Source organism: Macrobrachium rosenbergii, chromosome 16 (assembly GCF_040412425.1).
Source record: "Macrobrachium rosenbergii isolate ZJJX-2024 chromosome 16, ASM4041242v1, whole genome shotgun sequence".
NCBI classification, from domain to species: Eukaryota; Metazoa; Arthropoda; class Malacostraca; order Decapoda; family Palaemonidae; genus Macrobrachium; species Macrobrachium rosenbergii.
In genome coordinates this window covers 47,415,631-47,440,513 of record NC_089756.1, presented here as the reverse complement: position 1 = coordinate 47,440,513, position 24,883 = coordinate 47,415,631, and the positions used below count along the sequence as shown (strand labels likewise).

The 24,883-nt window shown below is 35.5% G+C and overlaps 1 protein-coding gene across 2 annotated transcripts in view; it reads right to left on the bottom strand.

Annotated features, from left to right (window-relative positions):
* Positions 1–24,883, bottom strand: part of LOC136847412 (uncharacterized) — a 654,742-nt gene that overhangs the window by 364,548 nt on the left and 265,311 nt on the right. The window lies entirely within an intron of this gene.

The window sequence follows — 24,883 nt, the reverse complement described above, 5'->3', positions numbered from 1 at the left end:
TCAAACACGGTCTGATTTTGGTTCTGAACATGTACTGTACATATGTCGTACCACTCTGAGGTTAGGTGGCTGTTACGAAGCAAGGTGCTCCAGCGGTTGCTTGAATTGCGGACTGAGACCGAGATTTTTCTGGCTGAAAAGAGACACTCATTGACCCACAAATTCTCAGATTCAATGTGGTTGATGCAAGTAGCCTATCTTGCAGATATGTTTGCTGAGATTAATTCCTTGGACATTTCAATGCAAGGTCATGATCGGACATTAGTTGAGTTTCCTGAGAAACTATCAGCATTCAAAAGGAAAACTTAAGTTGTAGATGAATAAAATTAAAGCTGGAAAGACTGCATCATTTCCCTCTCTGAATGTACCTCTGGAGGGTGAAGATTTTACTCTCAACCAAGTCCAAAATATTACTGTGCAACATATATATACACAAGTTGATCACAAAGTTCGATCATTACATTACAGAAAAGGCAAATAAATACAGTTGGATAAGAAACCCCTTTGACATTGAAGTTGAATACCTGCCTGAAGAAATTGCAAACATCAGCAAGCTACAGGATCAGCTTATCGAGATTCAATATAATGAAACACTTCATTACAAAATCAAAAGGCAAACACTGAGCTCATTTTGGGTAAAATTATACAAAGAAAAGGCGATTCTTGGAGGTGAAGCCCTGACAGCACTCCTTCCCTTTGCTACAACTTTCTTGTGTGAGGCAGGATTTTCAGATCTCACAGTCACAACGACAAAGTATAGACACCGCCTGCAACCAGAAGATGACCTAAGATGCAGTCTATCATCAAAATCATCCAGATTTGAGGATCTGATCAAAACAATCCTGTATCAAGGTTCTCATTGATTGTAATAGTAGCCTACTACATGTTAAGTAGGCCTGTATGAATAATTTTGCTTTTCTTCCTCTACAGTGGTAAATCATAGCCTAATTATACATTTCATTTTATATCATGAAACAAAAACATTTTGGTTTTCTTTATGCTAGTTAATGTACTGTTTCTTCCTTATGGATCATTGTTGTGCAGATGTGCTACTTGCATTAATAAAAATCTCTGCATGTGATTTTTGTTTTTGTAACACGTTTTCATAAGCATAATTATATAAAGAGAAAATGTTTATGAAGGAATGGGTCGCAATGGTTAATTTGGACAAGATTTTGGGTCACTGCCAAAAAGATTAAGAACCAGTGCTCTAGAGGATGTCTCATATATAATGACGAAACCAGTCAGGATTGATACCTAATGCTTCATTTTCCATAAGTATATGTATCAGTCCTCTATGATATTTCTTAGATATAAAGACGAACCATATGCTGCATCTGCACACATACACACACACACACAAACACACACACACACACCCCCACACACCCACCCACACACACACACACACACACATATATATATATATATATATATATATATATATATATATATATATATATATATAGGTAAAGTAAAAATATAAATAATGCAGTATTAAATATCTGAACAAACACACGTACTGAATGTATGTGAATACACACACACACACATACGTAGATGCACGCATGGAATCCCTATAGCGAAGATGTTTACACGTATGCCCGTATAATTTTACAAGTATGTGTCTACATACATTCACACAGACACGTACCTACTAAACAACAGACGTGCATAAAAGGGTAGTAACTTTTGGAATAGACTAAAAGTTTAGAATCTAATCTCCATTTTTATTGCAAGGCAAAGTGTGCTTAGAATATTAACGAGTCTTGCTGCCTCCAACATGTAACCTCGTTCTTCAGAGGAGAAGTTCTTGCATATATGATGTTGAATTATTTATTACATAAATGATTCTGAATTATTTAAAGATCAGACAACATCACGTTAATCGCCATCTTATATTTGCACTGATTCAGACTTCAAACGTATTGATAAGCGATTACTAGATACTAAAAAAGATGTAACTGGCAAAACTACTTCTTTTAGACAGCTATACTTGTGAATAAATACGTGTGGCTTTTTATTCTCCCCGGTAGAGGTTTCTTTATGAAAACTAATGGCCTTTTAAATTTTCATATAAGAGGTTGAGCGAACTATTAGAGACATTAAGATAAATTACTAGTATTATCAGTATTCTAATTACCATTTTAAGTTACAGTACCAAAATCTGCGTAAATCACATGACATTTTTCACCTCTCAAACTTAAACGGGGATAATCATTACTATACAGCGGCGTATTTTTGGTGCCTGGTATTGCAGAGAGCCCGAATGGGGGAGGGGGGCGGAGGTTAAAAGATTCCTTATTTTTGTATTTCGGACTTATCCTTATGGAGAGGTTTAGCGAACAAAGATATTACAAAAACATTTACTTACACTGTATATATAAGTAACATATATAGGTGTATATACATTATATACACACACACACACACACACACACACATATATATATATATATATATAAAAAATGAATTTTGTTTGTTCACTACAGACGCGTGAATTGTTTAAATTCACAAATGTTAGGCTACAAATTTTGATTAATATCAAATTCACTGTACCTTGACAACCATAGGCATTGAATTTAATATAACAATCACAATTCCTCTCTGGTGTAAGTTGTTCTAGTAAAACAAGGTAGCTGGTAAGTAAATCCGATATCAAACGATAATTGTAGTTTAATACATATATATGTATATATATATATATATATATATATATATACATGTATATATATATATATATATATATATATATATATAATATATATATATATATATATATATATATATATATATATAAATTTTACTTTTTGGAGAACAAACATCACAGTTTATATATGGAGATATAAACTGTGATGTTTTGTTCTCAAAAAGTAAAAAATTTATATATATACATATGTATATGTATACACACAAACACGGCACATACACCCAAACAATAAACAATACAACAGCAGTAAGTTCTTTTCGCCCGGCAACTCTGCAAGGTTCTTTGCAGCTTCCCCTGGATCACATGCATTAGCTAAATATACAGGAAGAAGCAGAGAATGCTTGTATTAGCTTCTACTGCATAAACAAAACTGAAAACGAATTCTTACGTTGCACTTAAGCAACAAATGTAAGAAGACACGAAGAGCATTAACCTCAAAGAAAAATACAATAAAAAGATTCGCAAACCTTGAATTATAAAAATATGCTATAAAAAAGAGAAAACCTTAATCTGCTTAACGGAGAGTCATCTCGCTCGTACCTTCTAATATAAGCAGTTGCCTTTAAATCCAGTTTCTATAATAAAAAAAAATATACGCACCTACATTTGTATCTGGTTTTTAACAGAGAAAATATACAGGCAATAGGGTGACTTTTGCTTACCAGCTGCACAAGAGCCCAAAAAGTTAAGTATACCTTAGTTTAACCAGACCACTGAGCTGATTAACAGCTCTCCTAGGGCTGGCCCGAAGGATTAGACTTACTTTACGTGGCTAAGAACCAATTGGTTACCTAGCAACGGGACCTACAGCTTATTGTGGAAACCGAACCATATTATACCGAGAAACGAATTTCTATCACCAGAAATAAATTCCTCTAATTCTTCATTGGCCGGCCGGAGACTCGAACTCGGGACTAGCAGAGTGCTAGCCGAGAACTCTACTGACTCGTCCAACGAGGAAGTGCACAAGAGCCCAAGCACTAATACAATAAGAAGCGAGCAAATGTTCCGTTGTAATACAAATCACAATAATTACCTCTACAGATGTAACGCCAAAACTCTACTAACACTACCATTATTATTATTATTATTATTATTATTATTATTATTAAACCTCGACTAGGATGTTATGTTTTTTGGTTTAGTCGTGTGTTTGGCTGCCGATCAGTAGGATTGCTAAAAAAAAATCATGTGTGGAGTTTTACGAATATCTGAGATGCGCCTCGGGACTGGCAGCAAGCGATCAGACTTTGAGAGACATTCAAATCTGGATAAGGCATCATTTTAGAAGGAAGTTGGATGGATTACTCTGCCTTGGCGGAGACTTGCCGTTTATAGACATTCTTCTTACTACGATCAATTGATATGAAACGACCATTAACAATCATTTAGTTACTAATGGAAAAAAAGAAAATTCAGAACCAAGGAAAAGAAGTGCGTTATGGATGGAGGTATGAGAAAATTCAGCACTAAAAAGTAAGGATTTTTCTGAAGGACAGGATGGAGTCCATCGATCATCCCAGGTACAATATTTAACTACGTTTTTCCTTCGGAATTGCATAATCTTTTTCCGTCGGAATTCCATAATCAATGTTCTCGTACTTAGGCTGTGACGCAACCTTCGTATCACGTCAGACGGACTTCCGATCAAGTTTATTTACCTAAAGGCACATTCTTACACAATCTCCTTCCTTTTGATTAGTTATCGTTTCTTTTTCTTAATCCATCTTTCATTGTCCTGATTACAATCCATATTTACTTTTTAAATCGTACTCTTATAATCTCTTAGCAACTTGTTTTCCTTGGGAATTCAACAGTGTAAGTTAAACGTATTGGAATTTTATTCATTTCAATGCATGATGAATAATAATTCTATATGAAGACTAAAAAAGAAGAAAGGGGCATGCTTCTGCATCAACTTCTTGGAGTTATATTCACTCCTAACGAACTTAAAAGTGCAATGATTCCTAGTACTCTTGTGTAGTCATAGGACACGTACGGTTGTGTTTCACTGGAGTCTTGAGCAGAATTACGTTTTACATAATTCTCTTGGGTGCAAGTTAGTGGAAAGGTAAAATGAATTCAATATTAAATGACATTTGCGGTCAATATTTAAAAAAAAAAGTCACGTATGTGTAAGTGATTTCAAGAACGCTCACGCACGCATACATACATACATACATACATACATACATACATACATACATACATACATACATACACATACACACACATATATATAGATACATATATACATGCATGTATACATCTATCAGTAATAAGACACCAAACTACACGTTACAAATATACTCGTATACATAGATATAACCACAATAAAGGTGAATATTAAAGCCCAGGTACCATGTATGGGCTTTCATGTATTAAGCACACATCTTAGGGGTATACAGTAATATATAGAAACAGACATAAAAACGAAACCTCGTACAACAAAGATAAAGCCGTTAACATGCAGAATACCATTACTGTATATAAGGAGCAGTTGAAAAAAAATTATTGTCATTACCATATAATAAATAAGAATTCTTTATAAACTCTCGAGCATTCAAACTGTACTAGGTGGAACAATTTTATAAACCAGGTACCTATTTAGTATAGAAAGACCAGAACTAAGATTCATAAGATGAATATTGAAATGCTTAATTAAAGCAGATTCATAATATTTCTTTTAACAATATTTTTACAAAATAATAGCTCGGATTAGTTTTTCAAGTCTATATATTAGTTAAAATTATTCATACGTAAATACAACCACTATTTTGTTTTGGGAAATTACGAACGATGAACTTTTGATCCGTTCATGAATTCTTACAAACAGCATTGATCTTTAAAGCTTCCAGCAATTATTGTATAAAATTAAGATTTACTTTATATGGCAGTTAAAATATTTTCTTAAAAAAATTTTCCTTATTCCTGCTGATGTGAAAAATGTTTTTAGCTTTCTGCAAAGATTTGGTCTCTGACATTTAATTTTCACCTTTCCAATCGTTATCTACGTGTGTATGTATGCATGTATGTATATGTGTATATATATACTGTGTATATATATACATATATATATATATATATATATATACATATATACATATATATACTCTATATATCAATACATATCTGTCTATCTATCTATCTATCTATATATATATATATATATATATATATATATATATATATATATATATATATATATATATATATATATATATATATACTATATGTATGTATGTATATGTATGTATGTATGTATGTATGTATGTATGTATGTATGTATGTGCAGGCTATTTCTTTCCTTTTTACCACATGCCTCAGTCTGATACGAACATCAGGATGAAAGCCTTACCGGTTTCCCCTGAAAATTAACGACTGTCAGACACGGACAGGGACTTGAAACTATTCAACATTTCCAGGCAAACCTTTCGTCTCTATCCTGACATAACTGGCTTCGACTTATTACTAGGAAGTTCGGACTGCATCCGCATTCTACCGCAAAATGATAACAGCCTCCAATGGCCTGTAACCGTTTTTGTAATAGCCGCGCCGGGATACCCGGACGCAACCTAGATTGCACTCATCTGCCCAGTTGCATTGGCCAAGAACTGACCTTACCTGGAATCTGCCCAATTTTGCCCTTTAGGCCCCTGGTGAATTATAGGGCTACTCTTAAAACCGTCCTCTGAGCATCTCATCACAGTCGCCACGGCGCTGTCTGCCTTCCCAGATTCTGAAATCTTCGTTTTTCTTCGAAAGTCTTGAGGATGTAATTACCTGAGCTGAGACGCCCATGCCGGATCTGCCACCAGGTAAAACGTAAGATGAAAAAAATAACAATTACGAGAAAATGCTGCATTACGAAGGAATTACGTAATTCGCATTCCTCAGGCGATACGGGGTATCGAGTACATATGAGGGGTTAATGCCCACAAGAACTACAGATTAAGAAATACACAGCACTGAAAACATACATAAAAAAATATTCAGTGCATTGAGAAAGGAATCCATAAGAATTAAAGCAGATTTTACGGCTTTAGATGTGCAAATACAAAGAAAATGACGAAGGCTAATTTTCATTCTTTTGAAACAATTATTGCATCTCATTCACTCCAGTAAGCAAACGGACTTTGCAGTCGTAAAATGCTTTTCTATTAGTTTTAAGCGTAAACTGTATGCTAAATACTCAATTATTTTTACCCAAAAAAGTTGCTTGATTTGGATGTAGTATTTCCAGCATCGTTGAAAAACAGCTTCAATACCTAAACTTGAGAAGACGAAAATTACATTGAATGCATTATATAATTCAAGTATAACGTAATAAAAATATCAGGTAAAGACCAGCTTCAGACACAATGTTACTGAAGGTACTTAAAAGTTTAGGCCCATATTTGTAAGGGAAAAATGTTAAAAAATAAAAAAAATCATGAACCAGCAGGCCCATCTGCAGATGAAAACTATTTAGAATTGCTTCAACCTCTCACTAACAATCTATAAAGCCAAGGAGGCAAACCGATGAGTAATATCTGGTTTAACCATCAGAGGAAATGAAATATCTTCCACAAATATAAAGAAGGTAAAATTCTCATTTTGAATCAAGGTCAAAGTTGACTGTATGTTATTAACGCTATCTTTGAGAATATCACATTTATCTAAACTACCATCTCTCTTATTATGAACATTATTATTAACATATCCTCGCATAACCCTTTTACATATTTACACAACAGCGTAATGAACAATGGATTCAAAAATAGCAGGTGCAGAAAAATCCACACGAAAAGTGCAAGTATTGTCAAATCTAAAATTCCAGGAAATATTTCCCACCTAAGCATTGACCTCTCTTATTTTTTACACCTTTCTTATTAAAAACAAAGAAAACCAGAACGAGAAAATGACAGGTAAAATCTGCCCACGTCTTTTAGAGGCCAGAATAAGTAGGCAAACGTCCTCCAGGCGAAAAACCGTGGATGAACCAATAAAGTTTGATGAACACACAAAATGACATCTACTCTATTTTCAAAACTATTATTATGAGGTTATTATCTAAATTATGACCGGAGAATTACAGAGTCACTGTTATCAGAATCCGCAAAGCAATTTTATCTCTCCATATCTGGAAATCGCTGCTATTACTGTAAATCATGGAGAAAAGTTCGACAATCATCGTTCCAATTATTGCAAAAAATAGCTTCACATATGAGTCCACACCAACTTCCTTCTGATCACAGATCCATTCAGATTTGATTAAAAAACGGATATAACATGAAGAGAACGCTCATAAATATGAAAAATCGTAGGAGACTGCTTTTGCACAAAGAATGGTAGGAGTAAGGAAAGTGCCCCTCCCAGAACGGCGGCTTTCTGGCCCACCCAACTTCCTGCCCAGTGGCCTGAGAACTCCTCGCCGACGCCGGCATGGATCAAATGCCTCACCTTTCCTTATTTGACTCAATTTCACATTATGCATCCGATCCCAGACACTGAGAATAAAGAGTTTATCTCCTGATCACACAATGAGAATAATCACACTACAGATAAGAACCGATCTTTCTACTTACTGCTTCACAGTAATGACAAATTTCTCTCTTTATGACTATGCTAAGATTCTCCTTGAATTGTGAGACAGATTTCAGCAGAGAACCCTGAATGGAAAATTTAGGATTCTGCAACAAACTAAGTAAAAACGCTTTTTTTTTCCTACGCGACCTAGTGCATCTTCTCTGCAATCGGGGGTGCCTGTAAATGCCAAGTGCGAGTATTTTGCTAACTACTAGGAAACAGATAATTAAAATGCGTTTGCAAATAAAAGTCGATTTCCCCAAGCATGCGAAAACTATCTAATAAATATGGCACAGAACGACCCAATGTTTCATATCTTAACTTGATGGGCAAAAAATACAAATGACACCCAGCTTTCAAGAATAAGGAAGGAAGAGTCATAGGATTTGAAGATGGAAGGCGGGTAACTTAACGGTTAGGATGGAAATGAAAACTTTTCGAGTTCATGATGGAATGTTTAATAATGACAATAATATACAGATTCCTACCCTTTACACAAGCATTTAGATAGAATCAATGGGAATGGAGGAAGAGAGAGAGAGAGAGAGAGAGAGAGAGAGAGAGAGAGAGAGAGAGAGAATATTTACAGACGGAGACTATTATCTAAAGCTGAAACGCAATCTCCCAAGACCGAGCCACGTAAGCCGGACAGGAAATCCCTAACCATTCAATTCAAGCTCTAATCAAAAGAAACAATTCTCTGATGAAAGGAATCATGCAAACATAACTGCACAAAAAACCGTTTAGTATCGTGCGTGCGCACGAATAGAGTCAAAACAATTCTTTGCAACGGTACGCGTTGTATCTGTTAATCCTAATTAACATTAACAATAAAATCCTATTCAGAAAGTTAAAAAAACCAAGAGATCCAGGAATGTTATTCGAAATAATGAAGTATCATAACTTTCATGTTGACAGTTGAAGCAAAATTTATTCGACAAAGTTGACTGTAAGTCAATGAAAATTTCATTCATGTTTCTCAAAGCAAAGGCTGAATGAAAAGCAATCTGCAATCATCATTCTTATCAACAATCTAAATATAACATGAAAACCAACTCCCACCATCAAAACTCAAATCAACATAAGCTTTATACTTCACTGCACTTGAAATGTCAGTGTATGTTGGCATAAAAAAAATAATTAAAATATCCTTTGATGGGTAGCCTTTTTAAAATTTCAATGAAAAAATGCTCTTATAGCTAATTTTAGTGTATTACTTTGAAGACTGGCTGCAACTGAAATCCAAACATTACAGTCTACCTGTTTGTACTGGGTCTCAACCTAGCTCAGATCTGAGCTATGGAGCCTCCTGATTAACGTGGTTTCCAAACACCGTTCCATTCCAGTAATCATATGTAGGCCTAATTCGCTGAACAATTTTGAATCCATGCTTTCGAGGCAAGAGTGGAAGAATCCTTGAACATCAATCAAATATACTGACTACAAGTTCCACTTCTTAGTTGAGGTTCAAATTCTAGTTACTGAACCTTCAGGTCTTCAGACCCTGAACATCAAGTTTAAACGTCCAAAGATTAAAATTTTAGGTACTTGGCTTAAAACTTTTAATTTCAGTTCCAAAGAAGTTCGGGGAGATATTTTCAATAATCGGTGAATCAGTTTAATATTTACGAAGAATCAAACCTACCTATGCTACCATACGCAAAACTACCAGAATGGATTTATCACTCTAACACTAATCAACATAAATTGAATTCATAATTCCAAATCGACAGTTTTAAACTTTCGACAAGATATGAAAATTGTACATTCCAGTGTCAAAATGCAATAACAACTATAATCATGACGCAATTTATATAGCCCGAGAGCCTAATATCTTACAATGATTATTGCTGGTCTCTCTCTCTTTCACACACACATACACAAACACACACAAACACAGGTCAAGAGAGACAAAAAGGATCTGACAAAATATCCCAAGGGCATTCAGTTTGCTTGGGAATCAAAACTGGGATCCCTCACTGTTGAGGCCGAGTTTAAACATCGCGGTTACAAGGACCCACACACACAAACATGAATGCATGCATACCCTCGCATGTGGTGGCTCTGGAGAAAAGACGATGCAAGCAACTGCCACATTCATATTTTAACTGCTGAATTTGAACGAACCACCGATGCATAGAAAAGGTATTGTACACAAGCAAAAAGATGTTCTGAATTTGCAGTGTTCCCCACCTGACGGCGCTAAAATCAAATGACGTCACACATTTACATGGACCCACAATGAATGCCACCAGGTAACGGTATACTCGCTTGATGTTCGACCGACTAACAACTCATGAATTTCATTGTCTGTTTAAGTTATATTTTGCAGTGTCTGCTGCAAGGAATTTCGTTATTCTCATAATTTTTAATACCTTGTTATCAAATAAAAAATTTATCAGTGTTATATTACAAAATTTCCTTCAGTATTCTTTATATTATCGCATTCCATACATTGGGAACTTAATCCTTTACGAGATGTACGGTCCAAATTGAGGTGGGCGTGATATGTCGAGCCACACGGTCTGGATTTAGGAAAAAAAATAAAAATAAGAAAAAACGTAAAGGTTAACCCAGACAGTCCAAAATAACACCGGCCGGTTTTTTTTTTTTTTTTTACTTTTTTCAACAAAAACTTTGGCCGTTCTCTTGCAAAAATGCTTGCTCACTCTCAGGCAAGCGTACTCCACACAGAGGTTTTTGAGACTGGAACGTTTTTAGAGATATGGGTACCAAAGCATATATATATATATATATATATATATATATATATATATATATATATATATATATATATATATATATATATATATATATATAAATATATGTGTGTCTGTATACACACACACACACACACACACACACACATATATATATATATATATATATATATATATATATATATATATATATATATATATATATATATACATATACAGGGAAAAAGAAAAAATATAAAAGCAAAACCTAAACTAATACAAAGAGTGAAGCTTTTTATTTTTTAAGTGATAATGAAAATAGATACCGAATGAAGAAATAGTATGTAGTTTGCAATGAACACCCATTTAGCGATAACGCCGATTTTAGATGTCAGCAAATTATAGCTCGTTAAGATACAACTGAAATTTCTTGACTTTCTCCCTGCAGAGTAAATAACGAATTGTCTGTCAAATTGATGAATGTGAACACGTATGCTTTACGAAAATGGATGTTAAAACATACGTTAATAAAAATGGAAGTAGTAGTATTCATTCGTGTCTGTTTGTCAATAACATAACTATAATCATGATGGTTAGTTTTCGATGAAATTTTATGGTTAGACGGTCAATGAACCGTGAAACAGCCGGTTCGATTTTGAGGTGAATCAGAATGCTTGTACAGTGGGTGCGGTCCAAGGCTTATTATCTTCGTTAACACTGCGCACTATACCACATTTTGGATTGTTTTAGCGGATCCAAGAGTATTTTTATTATATTTTCGTTGACACTGCGCAATATACCAAATTTCGGATTGTCTTATTCATTTCTAAGCTATGATGTTATTATCATTTGTTTTTTTTTTAGAACAACAGTCTGATTTTAAAGCAGTAAATTATGCGCTGTTTCGGTTCCTATCCTACCTGATGCAGGCATAATTTGACTCCCCTAAAAATTAGCGAAACTCACGACTGCTGTCGTAAACACACACAAAACACGTGGAGAGACGTACAAGTCTTTATAGCAAATCAAGCCTCGCAAGAACTAACTACATCTCACAGGAAATACGTGCATCGTCTGCACAGGAAATCGTACATCATTCCTCCCCAAACGAAGAGAAGCTCATCATCCCCCGCAGAGATCGCTGAGATCAAACTATTCATCAAATCCTTATTTACGCCAGTTTGCATATTCAGCGAAGGTTACATCAAACACAGCTTATTTCATCATTTGGCCTGACGCGGAGAAAAACGAGTGGCAGGGACAGCGCGCGTGGGTGACCATATATTTTAGGTGCAGGTGAGTTACCTGCCTGGTATGTCTACAATTCCTATATTTACGTTGGTGTCTACTAGATGAATGAATGTTTGGGAGGGCAGGAGTATGTAGGAGTTCCTGGCAGAATAAATAAAACTTCTAAGACATCTTTTAATAATACTGGCAGTCATTACAGACAAAACTAACAAGACGCTTCGCTCTTGAATTGGCAACGGCTGTAAAATTACTACTGATGAAAGTAAGAAAAAAAAATGTTCTTGGACTGGAAGCACTACTCAAAAGGTTCTGCGAGTTTTAGCCGTGCAAATATTGAAGTTTATCAATACGAACTAAAAAACATGAAAAAGCATTATTATACGGTATGACAATCATCGTTAATTGTAACACGTTGTTTAACTCAAAATCAGTCGAAAAATAACAGTACTTTAAAAGAATAGAATCAAACAATGGGCTTTTTTGAAAAAATGCTATATCTTTAGCCTAACGCTTGACAAAATATATAAACACAATGGATATATGAAATCAATTTTGCCTGGGAACACAAAAGAAGCTTCCAAACTGGGACACCATCAGAGACCACACTTCAACAAAGAATTATCACTTTTAGACGCTCTTACATCGAACGGTGCAAAAAAAAAAAAAAAAAAAAAAGCTAAAAGAAATGGTGTCGGGGGGCGGGTAGAGAGAGAGAGAGAGAGAGAGAGAGAGAGAGAGAGAGAGAGCCAATACAATAGCAAATACTTTGAAGCCATTCACTTCTCAATTTAACGTGTCATACAAGAATAAGGAAACAAAAGCACGAACAAATATAAAATAGCGAAACAATAGAGTTAATTTAGATTCACCTTTGTGATACGCGGGTCCGTTAATTTCTAATGTGTCTATTTTATGAATGGAGTGGGGACGACTATTTGTGAGTTCATTAAAACAACAAAAAAATGTTGCATTACGAGAGAGAGAGAGAGAGAGAGAGAGAGAGAGAGAGAGAGAGAGAGAGAGAGAGAATATTTATGCGATATATCTACAAGAAACAGAGAGGTATCACAACGTTTTTGCAACAGTAGACGAGACTTTCCATAAAAGACAGTAATAATCGCACTTAATTAACAGTGACAGGATATTATCTTCCAACAAATAATGACGACAAAAAGGACTAATCGGTTTAGTCTGAATTTTACTTCTACAATTGTCGACCGCTTAACATTTCTCACAATGGCGATATCCCAAAGGAACAATGTATCATTGCATGAGTCTTTAAACATATTTGTGTCTGACCCTTAGGAAAAACAAGTGAAAGCATCTTTTTGAGCCTAATCAGATTACATCTACCTGTTTCTCGTTAAAGCAACGCTTCATTTCAAGGAAAAAGGTCATAAAATTCTGAAGTTTCACTGAATGAACTTGCACATCCACTAATGTTTAATTTTGGAATAAAACACAACAGGAAACATGAAAAGTATTGTGATTATTCCATTTCATTCCGGTCGGAATGATATGCTCTGTTAATCAAGACAGGAAAGGCTTGTGAGTATGAAGAAGAAGAAGAAGAAGAAAGAAGAAAGAGAGAGAGAGAAGAGAGAGAGAGAGAGAGAGAGAGAGAGAGAGAGAGAGAGAGAGAATGCTGGAGGAAAGAATGGGCAAACCGCACTTGCTACACCTGCAGATAATTGAGGCTTTAAAAGCATCTGAGGTCTAGAGTTTTTCAGGCATTTCTCAGTACACAATCTGCCCAAAACGAAAAATTTCTCTTCGTCGGATCTGAATCCTGTTCACAGCAAAATACATCGGAAAGTTTCCTGAAGATCGGTCGGCCATCCACAAGTTTCTCGAAACTAACTTTTCCCTTAGCGTCACGGTCAGCGGATGGGCAACATAATCTGCCCATCTATACCAGTAATGTAACACATAAATCAAGAAAAAATCCCCCCAAAATTAATAAAATCAATGATTTTACAACTAAAAAAAATTAAGTACATAAGCAACTAAACAAAAAAAAAAATAAGAATGACAACAAGGGAAATAAACAAGAAGGGCGAACTTGAATTGGTATTTTGCATCCGGATCTTAAAAATAATCAAGAGATTCTGCATTCTGTTATGGTTCAAGAACTTTATTTTAATCAGACGGATACAATTCTTAGACTAGGAAGATCTAGCTACGAAAAAACTAACATAATAAAAACATAGCTTACTTACGACATCGACATCATCATCATAATGGAAAGTTTTCAGTAATGAAGAGTACAAATGAAGGGAAATTACCATCATGCTGATATTGATGATATTAAAAACAAATACCGGAAACTCTGACTGTTGCAATATAATTTGTTGAGACTATTCAGGAAACACAAAAGCACTCAACAAAGTGGAATTAAATCGGAAAGTACGATGCAAACTGAAAATACTTGCTACATAAAAGACTACTGATGTCAAACCGGTCTCCTGGACTAGTTTCCCCCAACAGTGACGAATCAGGTCACTGACCTCGCTTGAGACGTTACTTTAAAAGGTCGCCGGTTATTTCTTTTTTAATTTTCTTCAACAGCTTTCCAAGGTGTGGCAAATCTCCCTCGATCGCCTGAAGTATCTAGTGCACTAAACCTCATTAAAGTTTCTCCTGTGTTTTTTACCCTCTGGTTGAAAGGAGAAAAAGAAAGAGTGAGGTCCTGTAATGACGAAGCTTAAGCCTCCATCGACAAAAATGTGGATTTCCAACGTTTTGGTCTGATGGGAAACGCGTAAATGTAACAATGAAACCATACGTTACCTTACGTGCCTCAGAAAGCAAATGTTATTTGACTGAATGATAATTTCTAGTTTTTTGTGCTTTCATGTTTCATATGACGGCTAAACTAACCTTAGGCAAGCTATACCGTCTAGAACTCGCAAAAAATGCGAGCGCACCTACATACAAACAAACGCGCACACACACATTCATACCCACATACTTTTTTATGATTTTCACTAAGGAGGGGAATCAAATTATTCCCTCTCCCTAAAAGGATCCAGCGATTCTCTCGGTTTCTTATCAAAAGTCAGTATCCGGCTCAATTTTAGGGCTAGAACGTAGATGCCACTTTGTATATACTGTATAATACCCAGCCACTCTTTGGATAGAGAAAAAAGAAATTCCAGGAGGCGCTGCAACGGGGATCCGTCCCAGAAGAGGCCAACGAACTCGTCTGGCGGAGTTCTAGGGCCTCTGGCCCATAAATTATTGACAGCGAATACACAAGGATGGAGAGGGCTTTTTTCAATGACCTTATAACGGAATGTGAAAAGCTTAGTCATGGGTGACATTTTAGGATGGAAAGGTCAGTGATACAGAAAAAGCTTGTGTTTCATAAAGGGGTGAAGAGTTTGGTCATGGACAACATAAATATAGGAGGAACAGGGATAAGAAGTACCATAGTAGTGGAAGGCTCTATGAAGGAGGACGTAACAAAACAGAGAAAGTTCACACTTGGAAGAAACGTGGCGAAGAAAAGGCGTGGTTTAATAGGACGAGGGGAGCTTTGTGAAGGAGAGACGCAAGAGAAACTGTAAGAGTGCACAACAGGAGGGAGAAAACTCCTTGGTGGTGGACATAACAGAATGAGGAAAGCTTAGAGATGTAAGATATAAAGGATGGGAAGCACAAGGATAAAGGAAAAAATGTTGTTTAATAGGATGAAGAGATCTCGGTAATGGATGGTATAATATTGACAGCGGTAAGGGAAAAAGCTAAGTGATGCTATTTAATACCAGAGAAATCTCAGTGACCTAGGATATAACAGGAGAAAGGAAGGCCAGGGAGAGGAGGGTATATACCGGATAATTGGGAGAAAACTCCAGAATTCCGTCGGTTTAAGAACAAAAGTGTTTCTGGAACCTCACCATGATCGTGTGTCACTGGGGTAAAGAGCACTTGAGAGGAAACTGATTGGTTACTAGATTAAAGGAGATATGGAGGATTGTTTGCGTAAACAAAAACTGCCATGCAAGACTGATTCTGAACAAGGCCTAAGGAAGTTCTGAGAAGGGACACTGATTCCTTCCTTGACGAGAGAGAGAGAGAGAGAGAGAGAGAGAGAGAGAGAGAGAGAGAGAGAGAGAGAGAATATTTACTTGAGAAACGAACTCTGTCACGCAAGACTAATTTTAAACAAGGCTGTGTAACGTTAAAATTAAATAAAATCTTAATATCTAATGGCAGCAGTCAGGATTAAATATCAGTCTTTAGTCTCGTCCAGGAATGACGAAACAAATTCCTGCTAAACGAAAATGTATAATCATCGCCGGTTTCCAAAAGGAAATTCTTTGGAAAAAAAAAATAAGAGAGAGAAAGCGAAGGGGGGGAGGAGTTGTTAAGAAAAGTGTAAGACATGACAAGCACTGGTACCACTACATAAATTTTGATAACAATAAATAAAAGTGTGTTGCGAAATGAGAAAAAAATGCTTTGGCAACATCGCAGATAAAAAAAAAAAAAGAAATATTTACTATCACCGAAAAGCAACACTGCCAAGGCTACGTTAACGACGCAGTAGCCAAAGCCTAAAGCTCAAAATCACTGAAAAAATCCTCAGATTTCCAACTAAAGTTGTCTGACTTCAGTACGGTATGTTTACTGATGGTTCTGCTCTTGAGCGGACATTGTCAGGGTAAACTCCAGTCAATCCAAGAAACGGAAAACCTATTATCTTTGCTTTCAATGCGTCTTAGTCCTTTTGATTTTGAACAAATTTTCCACGCTTCAGTTAATAATTCTATCTGCGCAACTCTTAAGATATGCATTATAAATACCCTACATACGACTCCCACAATTAGATATCGCAATGACAGCACAACGGTTCATGGGTTGCACGCTCAGTCACTTTGGATCGGGGGTATCATGGAGTTACAAGAAAGTAGAGAATGAATCTATAAAAAGTTCAACTATATCAACTGCTGGATGGATACATATACCTATTGTGTGTAAACAGAGTTATTTTAATTCCCCTTTCAATGTTTATAGGAGCTAGACAAAAAAATCATCTGGGTGCCATTAAAATAAGACAAAATAAAAAAAATGTCATAAAATTGCATTATGCAACTGTAGATAGCGTATGTAAGACACTAAGTCCATTCATTATAGGGTAAGAAATCCTAAGTCAACAGTAACCATGTGTCAAGAGAGTGGCATTTTATTTTCAACCAATTCTTAAATACTGTGTTGACATTGTAAAACGTTCTTCATCAAAAGGTTTTATCAAGCTCGAACACACATACAAACAATTTCGTTTTCTGCAATAATAATAATAATAATAATAATAATAATAATAATAATAATAATATATAGGTAATAGACCTTCTTTCAAACATGTAGTGTTGAATGTTATTACTGCATCAGCTGCATTCCATTTATATAGAATTTTCTCTATCTTATTAGAAAGATAGAGAAAAAACCTATAAAAACTGAATACTCCTGATACAGCAATAATAATAATATTAATGCTATGATCTGCTTCCTCTACTTATCGTCACCACGGTTACCATCATTTTCACTATTACGTTCTTGAAAAGAAAACAAGTAACGCCATTAACTACTACAGCATGTTGCTGTGAGAGAGAGAGAGAGAGAGAGAGAGAGAGAGAAAAACTGAAGTTTCACCAAAACTAAGTCTCTGAAAGGCAGGTTTTGATAATCTGCAAGCAGAGACCTACGAGCTAAGAGTTATGATTGCCAGTGTTGAGGCGAATACCATTTAAGTATAATTCGAGAAGTTAAGAGGGCATTGTGTTATCACAATTACATTATATCATAGTTTGTGATCATCCTTGCACCATCATTTAACCACCGGTGTGTGCACATATATATATATATATATATATATATATATATATATATATATATATATATATATATATATATATATATATATATTATATATATTCATAAATGTATAATTGTACAGTATATATATACATTTATTATATATATATACATACAGATATATAAACCATTCCACTTTTTTCCAGTTTAAATGGATCAGGCCTGATGGGTAAAGGTTGCTAGGCATATGTCTTTTCTTGACTAAAGAAAATTAAATATTCGTTCTAATAAAAGATAAAAATTTTTACTTATTCTAAAATCATTAAACAAAAGAGTATAAGTTTGTATGTGCATGGTATGTACACATATATATATATATACATATATATATATATATATATATATATATATATATATATATATATATATATATATATATATATATATATATATATATATATATATATATATATATATATATATATATATATATATATATATATATATCGAGAGAACTGAACCAGTGTATAAAAACCATCCTTGGAGGTTCCACAAATTCTCGGTCCAGTAGGTTTGAGCAATGCCGCGACAGGTTACACTCAACCTAATATTTACAAACTTGAAGTTCAGTAGAGACAAAACTTATTACGAGACGGGTAACCTTCATTTGCCTTCTCCACGACTGAATTAAACGGAAAAAGTTCCAACGAAGTGTTCCAAAACGTAAAATGTAAACGTTCTCAACGCATTTTTAAAAACAGAAGGAATGTACTGTATACTGTAAGTGCAAACGTGCTCCGTGCAGGGCTGTTAAGAGATCGCACAAGTTTATTTAACTCTTCAAAGCGATATAAACATGCTAACTGCCATGTCTACAAGGGAATGTTAACATTTTTACTACACTGATCGCAAAGGAATGTAAACATGTTAAAAATGGAGAAAGTCATCATGTTCGTTACGAGGATCCATCAGGCAAACGCGTTCGGTGAGGATATCGTAAAAGTACGCAAACGTGTTGGCTGGATACGTTCTAAAAGCAGAGCCGGACAAGGCCAATGAAAAGCGTACGAAAGTGAGGAGTGAAAGTGAGTCTACTCTGGCGGACGTGACTTAGAAAGTGAAGGGTACAAGTCCTAACAAAAATAGAAAAAGCAGTTCGTTTCGGACTCAGTGCCCCTACCTCATCAGCCTGGATCTCTCTCTCTCTCTCTCTCTCTCTCTCTCTCTCTCTCTCTCTCTCTCTCTCTCTCTCTCTCCTTATTTTTTTTTATTCTCAATAACACAACATTCAAAAAACCCTAAAACTTTGCACTTTGCATTTCTGTATTTGTTATTATATCAATGAAATTGCAAAGAAAAGGCTATGCGCTTAGGTGTAATATAATTAAAGAATAATACAATATAGCAAATAATTGGGCTAATTAATGTATAAATAAAAAGGTTCATAGCTGATGAACACCGTAGATATATATATTTGTCCGTAAAAAGCAAAAAATCTTCGAATTTACATTTAACCAAAGTGGAAAACGAGTCTTATCAATAGTTTCACCTACACGGGGTGAAGATTACGTTGTAGAGAGAGAGAGAGAGAGAGAGAGAGAGAGAGAGAGAGAGAGAACGTCCTGACATTTATGCAGCAGAAGGTCAAAGTCCGGTCGCACTCAGTAACCCGACAGTGCATCATGCCCTGCCCTGCCCTGCCCTCCCCACAAGTAGGACATCGAGATCCTCTTACGACAGAATTTAGTGTCATCGTCTTGTTACGGGATCTGCGTCTTAAGAAAAATTTCAGATCTACCATTTATCTGTTTTATTCTTTTATGTGTCCATTACCACAACCACACACACACACACACAAAAGAAAAAACAATCTAAGCAAAAACTTTTACCTCCTCCTGGGAAGAATTCTTACCCTCTATTTCTTCTTTGGTGACTTTTAAGGCTCACATTACAGAAAAAAGTTTCAAGACAGAATTTTTTATCATTTTTTACTTAACGATTTCTCATACAAAAGATGCTCTCAAGACCAAAGTTTACCTCGTTTATATTTTTTAATAATCTTTATCACAGAAAAGACAAACGTGACCGAGAGACGTTAGTCTAAAATATCAACGGAATGAGATTTGATGAGCATATTTCAAAAAGCAAAATCTCATTGGCTGCTTTTAAATTACTTCAGACCTATCGGAATGGAATTTCGAGTTGAAGGACTACCTTTGAATTCATCTGCACTTATAGACAGCAGAAGCAATGAGCATTTTCGTAAGTGCTGGGGCCAATGGGACTGGCAAGCTAATGCTACCCTCTAGCACCGGCCCGAAAACCACAAGAAAAAGGAAAAGGAAGGCAGAGTGGTGGGGATTAACCATATAGGAAACGATGAAATTTCTTAATAAAGGAAGAGAGGTTACAAGTTAAGAGACATAAGCAGCGCGAGAACTCCAAAGCCTCGCAGAACAAGGATAAGAAACCTGTTACTGAACCTCTTATAACATCAGGCTGTTTCGACAACCTCTATCACTGAAAACGTAATTCCGCAAGTACTATTTATTCCTGTGGGCTTCACCGCAAATAATGTTTATTCTCGAGGACTTCTATCTTCCCACTTATTCATACATTCGTTAACATGAAAAGGTTGTTTAGCCACATCACAAGGTCACATTTCTAAAATCTCATCGGCACGGGCAGATGATGTGTCTTTGAATGACAGGAGAAAATCAGGGTAACTACCGCTCAAGAAGTTGGACAGCTGGCTGGGAAGAAACCAAAAGGAACGAATGAAGAGCACAAAGCATGAAGCAGGGCAGCTCGGGGCCGAGGGGACGCTGCAAAGAAACTTGAGTACTTCTCACGATGTGTCGAGTGGGGGGCACAATACTCAGTATCCCCTTCCATCAAAAAATGAGTGCTTACACTGGACTTCAACTATGACAGCGTTACTTAGCTGAGTACCTTCTCCAAGATTCATGAGTGAAACAAATTTGTTTCTGGATTCATGCGAAATATTTTTTGTTCACAGACTTTCCTCTTTTCACAGGCAGCATGTTTCTCTGTTCAACACCAGCTTTCCTTGTGTCGCTGGTGCTTTAGTTTGAGCTGACCTTATGCCAGAACGGACTCTTACTCTTGGGCAGCCCAAAACTACCCTTTAAAGCATCGTGATAGTGGTCTCTCCTGAGCACCCTTCCAAAGGTACTCTCACCTGTTCTTCTACTGCATCTCCTCTTTCATTAAAGGTATCAGTCGTCATTCTTTGAAATTCTGTATAATTCCTCGGTATGATATTTAGCAGCATACAAAAGGTTTTGATCTGGCTGGATTCCCTGTATCTGCTAAGCAAACCTCACCACAGAACAGAACTGCTCTTTGAAAGTTTCTGAACTCAACTAATCTTTGTATACGGAACTGTTTTCCTGTGATGCAAAGCAGTTTTCAAAATAACAAATAATACCACCAATCCTTACTCAAGTTTAGTTCTACATGGGTACCAAACAGCCACAACATGCTATACAGTAAGAAGGAGTTGCAACTATATGCTTCAAGTTCCCATTGTAACCGTCTGTAATCTACAAATTCACAGTACATCTAAAGTGGAAATCTGTTATCACACTACCACCAAGTATGGTTGGCGTAACAATGTACATTAAAAAAATTATTATATTTTTAAGAGACTTACCAAACGTTGCAGTGCACTGAAACCATGCACGGCTGCTATACTAGTGTTTAGATATATATATATATATATATATATATATATATATATATATATATATATATATATATATATATATATATATATTATTATTATTATTATTATTATTATTATTATTATTATTATTATTATTATTATTATTATTATTCTACACAGGAACCTAAAGCCATTCCAGAATTCCTTGGACTAAATAACCTACATTTACGAACCAAATTTATTACTATGGGACACGCTGATGCAGAGATACTGAGCATTTTATAGGCGCGGTGGCCATACTGGAAGCCATCTTGAATATCTCAGATTCTTCGAAAGTGACAAACTGCCACAGGGATATTTGGATTCAGCAGCCTTAAAGTAGGTAATATCAGTCATAAAACACCTTACATAATCTAACACTTGTCTACGGGAAAAATCTTGGTTTGCCACTAAACTACTAGAAATAACACTCGAGGCAATAGTGCTAAAACCAGATCTGTTATAATTTTCCCTTCTTAAACCTAATCATTTGACTTCCATGATGGGAGAGAGAGAGAGAGAGAGAGAGAGAGAGAGAGAGAGAGAGAGAGAGAGAGAGAGAGAGAGAGAGAGAGAGTTTTTCAACTACTTTCTATCCTTACGACTATTTAGCTGATAAAATCCATCCTTTGTTTTGACCATGGCAGCTGCTCATCAGTAACTTGGCCTAAATGTATGTAACACAAATAAAAATAAACAGATGTAAAAAATCAAAACAACCCCATACATAAAAACAACCAATACTTGTTCCTACCTTCCAAGAGAAGGAAAAAAAAATTAAATAAAAACAAACTGCAAATCATCCCACTATTAGCAAAAGTTTCCAAAGCAGTAGGAAGAACCAGCTTCACCTATCTTCCACACGTACGTACAAACTAACTCGCACGAAGTTATCCGCAAGTAACCTTCATTTGCTTTTAACGTAATGACTACTTACTCAGTGACTGCTTATTCTTGAATTTGTTATGATTCCGATTAAAGTATTATTATTATTATTATTATTATTATTATTATTATTATTATTATTATTATTATTATTCAGAAAATGAACCTATTCATACGGAACAAGCTTACAGGGGACATTGACTTGAAATTCAAGCTTCCAAAGAAGATAATAAGATAATAGAAAATACAGAAAGAACAGATCAGTTATTAGCAAAGAACAAAGACATTGATAAATTAATAAACAAATAGATAAATATTTAAATAAATTATTAAAATATACAAGGAGGAGTAAAGCGTCGCATCTTCGCATTCTAGTGTCCTTCATAACTGGAATAACTAGACGCCATATCTCTAGTCTTTACCCAATATTAACCCAAAGTAAATCAAACATACAATATACAGCTTTGCGAATGCTTGTGTGTGTGTTGGTATACGCATGTGTACATAAATGCTCCCAAAAAACATAAGAAAATTGTACGTGCATATTACTTTAGATTATTACGATACATGAAACTGACTTTCATTTTAGTTTATTCTTTACCCTACATCTACAGTTATTATTTGGCTTAAAAAACTGACGCGTCACAGGTGTAACATAACGGTTCAAAATTCTTCTCAGAATAGACGACAACATCCAAACATATAACGAGGTGGGTAATGATTGAGGGGAAAGATACCTATGAAAGAAGCTTTCGATGAAAAATAAGAATACAGGCCCTTGTTAGTAATGGGAAAGGAGATTTTTTATCTCCAATATGGGAGAACGCTTAAGGTTCGTAATATTTGGACAAATATAGACGACAACATCCAAACATATAACGAGATGGGTAATGATTGAGGGAACAGATACCTATGAAAGAAGCTTTCGATGAAAAATAAGAATACAGGCCCTTGTTAGTAATGGGCAAGGAGATTTTTTATCTCCAACATGGGAGAGGGCTTAAGGTTCGTAATATTTGGACAAAATGTTCCGATTCTGATTCCATCTGCACAACAAAAGAAAGGTTATTAGAACGAGGACCTTATTCTATATTTTCAACTCTCAGCTTTTGGGACAACTTAGTAGCATCGTTCTCTATTAGGAGGCAAATTAATTTCGTGATTTCCAAAGCTTATATAGACGTCTGAAGACGAATTTCGATGTTATAAAAATGTTATTCGAATAAATGTATATGAAATCGGTCCTGACAAACTTCAGCATTTATTGCAGACAAGGTTGCGTGAAAGAAACAAGTGTTTAATATCCAGTAAAATATTATGAGAAAAGCCTTCAAAGAAACCTTTACGATTCCGTAAATAATTCTAAATGCGAGCTGAAACTCTGGGGAACGCTTTAACGGACAAAATGCCAGCAACACTTCTCAAGGGCACTAAGAGAGCCAAATTTACCAATATCGAATGTTACGGCATAAACCAGTTCATTTGATCTCACAGTCTGGTTGCTAGGACGGGAAACTAAGGTGCGGGTGTATGCAAACCGAAGCAAAAACCTTGAACACGTCTCCTCATAAAAAGAGCCTCGGAGATATCAAAAGTGATCGGGCAAGACTTCACATGATCTCCCGAGGCAGATGCGCAGATGTTGGCAAAAAGAAGAAAGCGCAGAGGACAAAAACTAATAGGGGCAACGACGGAGTTAGGCAGTAAACCTTTTAAAGAACTTGTTCAATAAATGTATGCTTTTAGGGAGGGCAATAATTGTGAGTGTGGGTTTTTCTTTTTTTTTTTTTAATAAATATTTTGATATGTTAAGCCACGTGCACAGGTTAATCATTATGTTCTTCGCCCCCCCCCCAGAAAAAATAAAAATAAAAATACTGCCATGCCGATATGAAATCTTTATACAATACAAATGTGAATAGACACAAATTCTTATGCGGAAGGACGATAGCCTACGGATTATAAACTCCATGTTTAGAAGTGTCGTCGTCGCCTAGCCCGGGCCCGCCTCTCAACACTGCATCTATATTCAAACATGCAACCTTTTCTTAAAAATGGGGGCATTAAAAAAAATATTCGTCATAAATGTAAGCGTTACTTAGAGTGGAATTGAAAATATATAGTCTAAATTATGCAAAGGGAACACTATTACACACACACACACACAGATTCAAAGAAAATTGAGTAATTTTTATGAAGGAAACAGGACAATAATGATGAGCTACA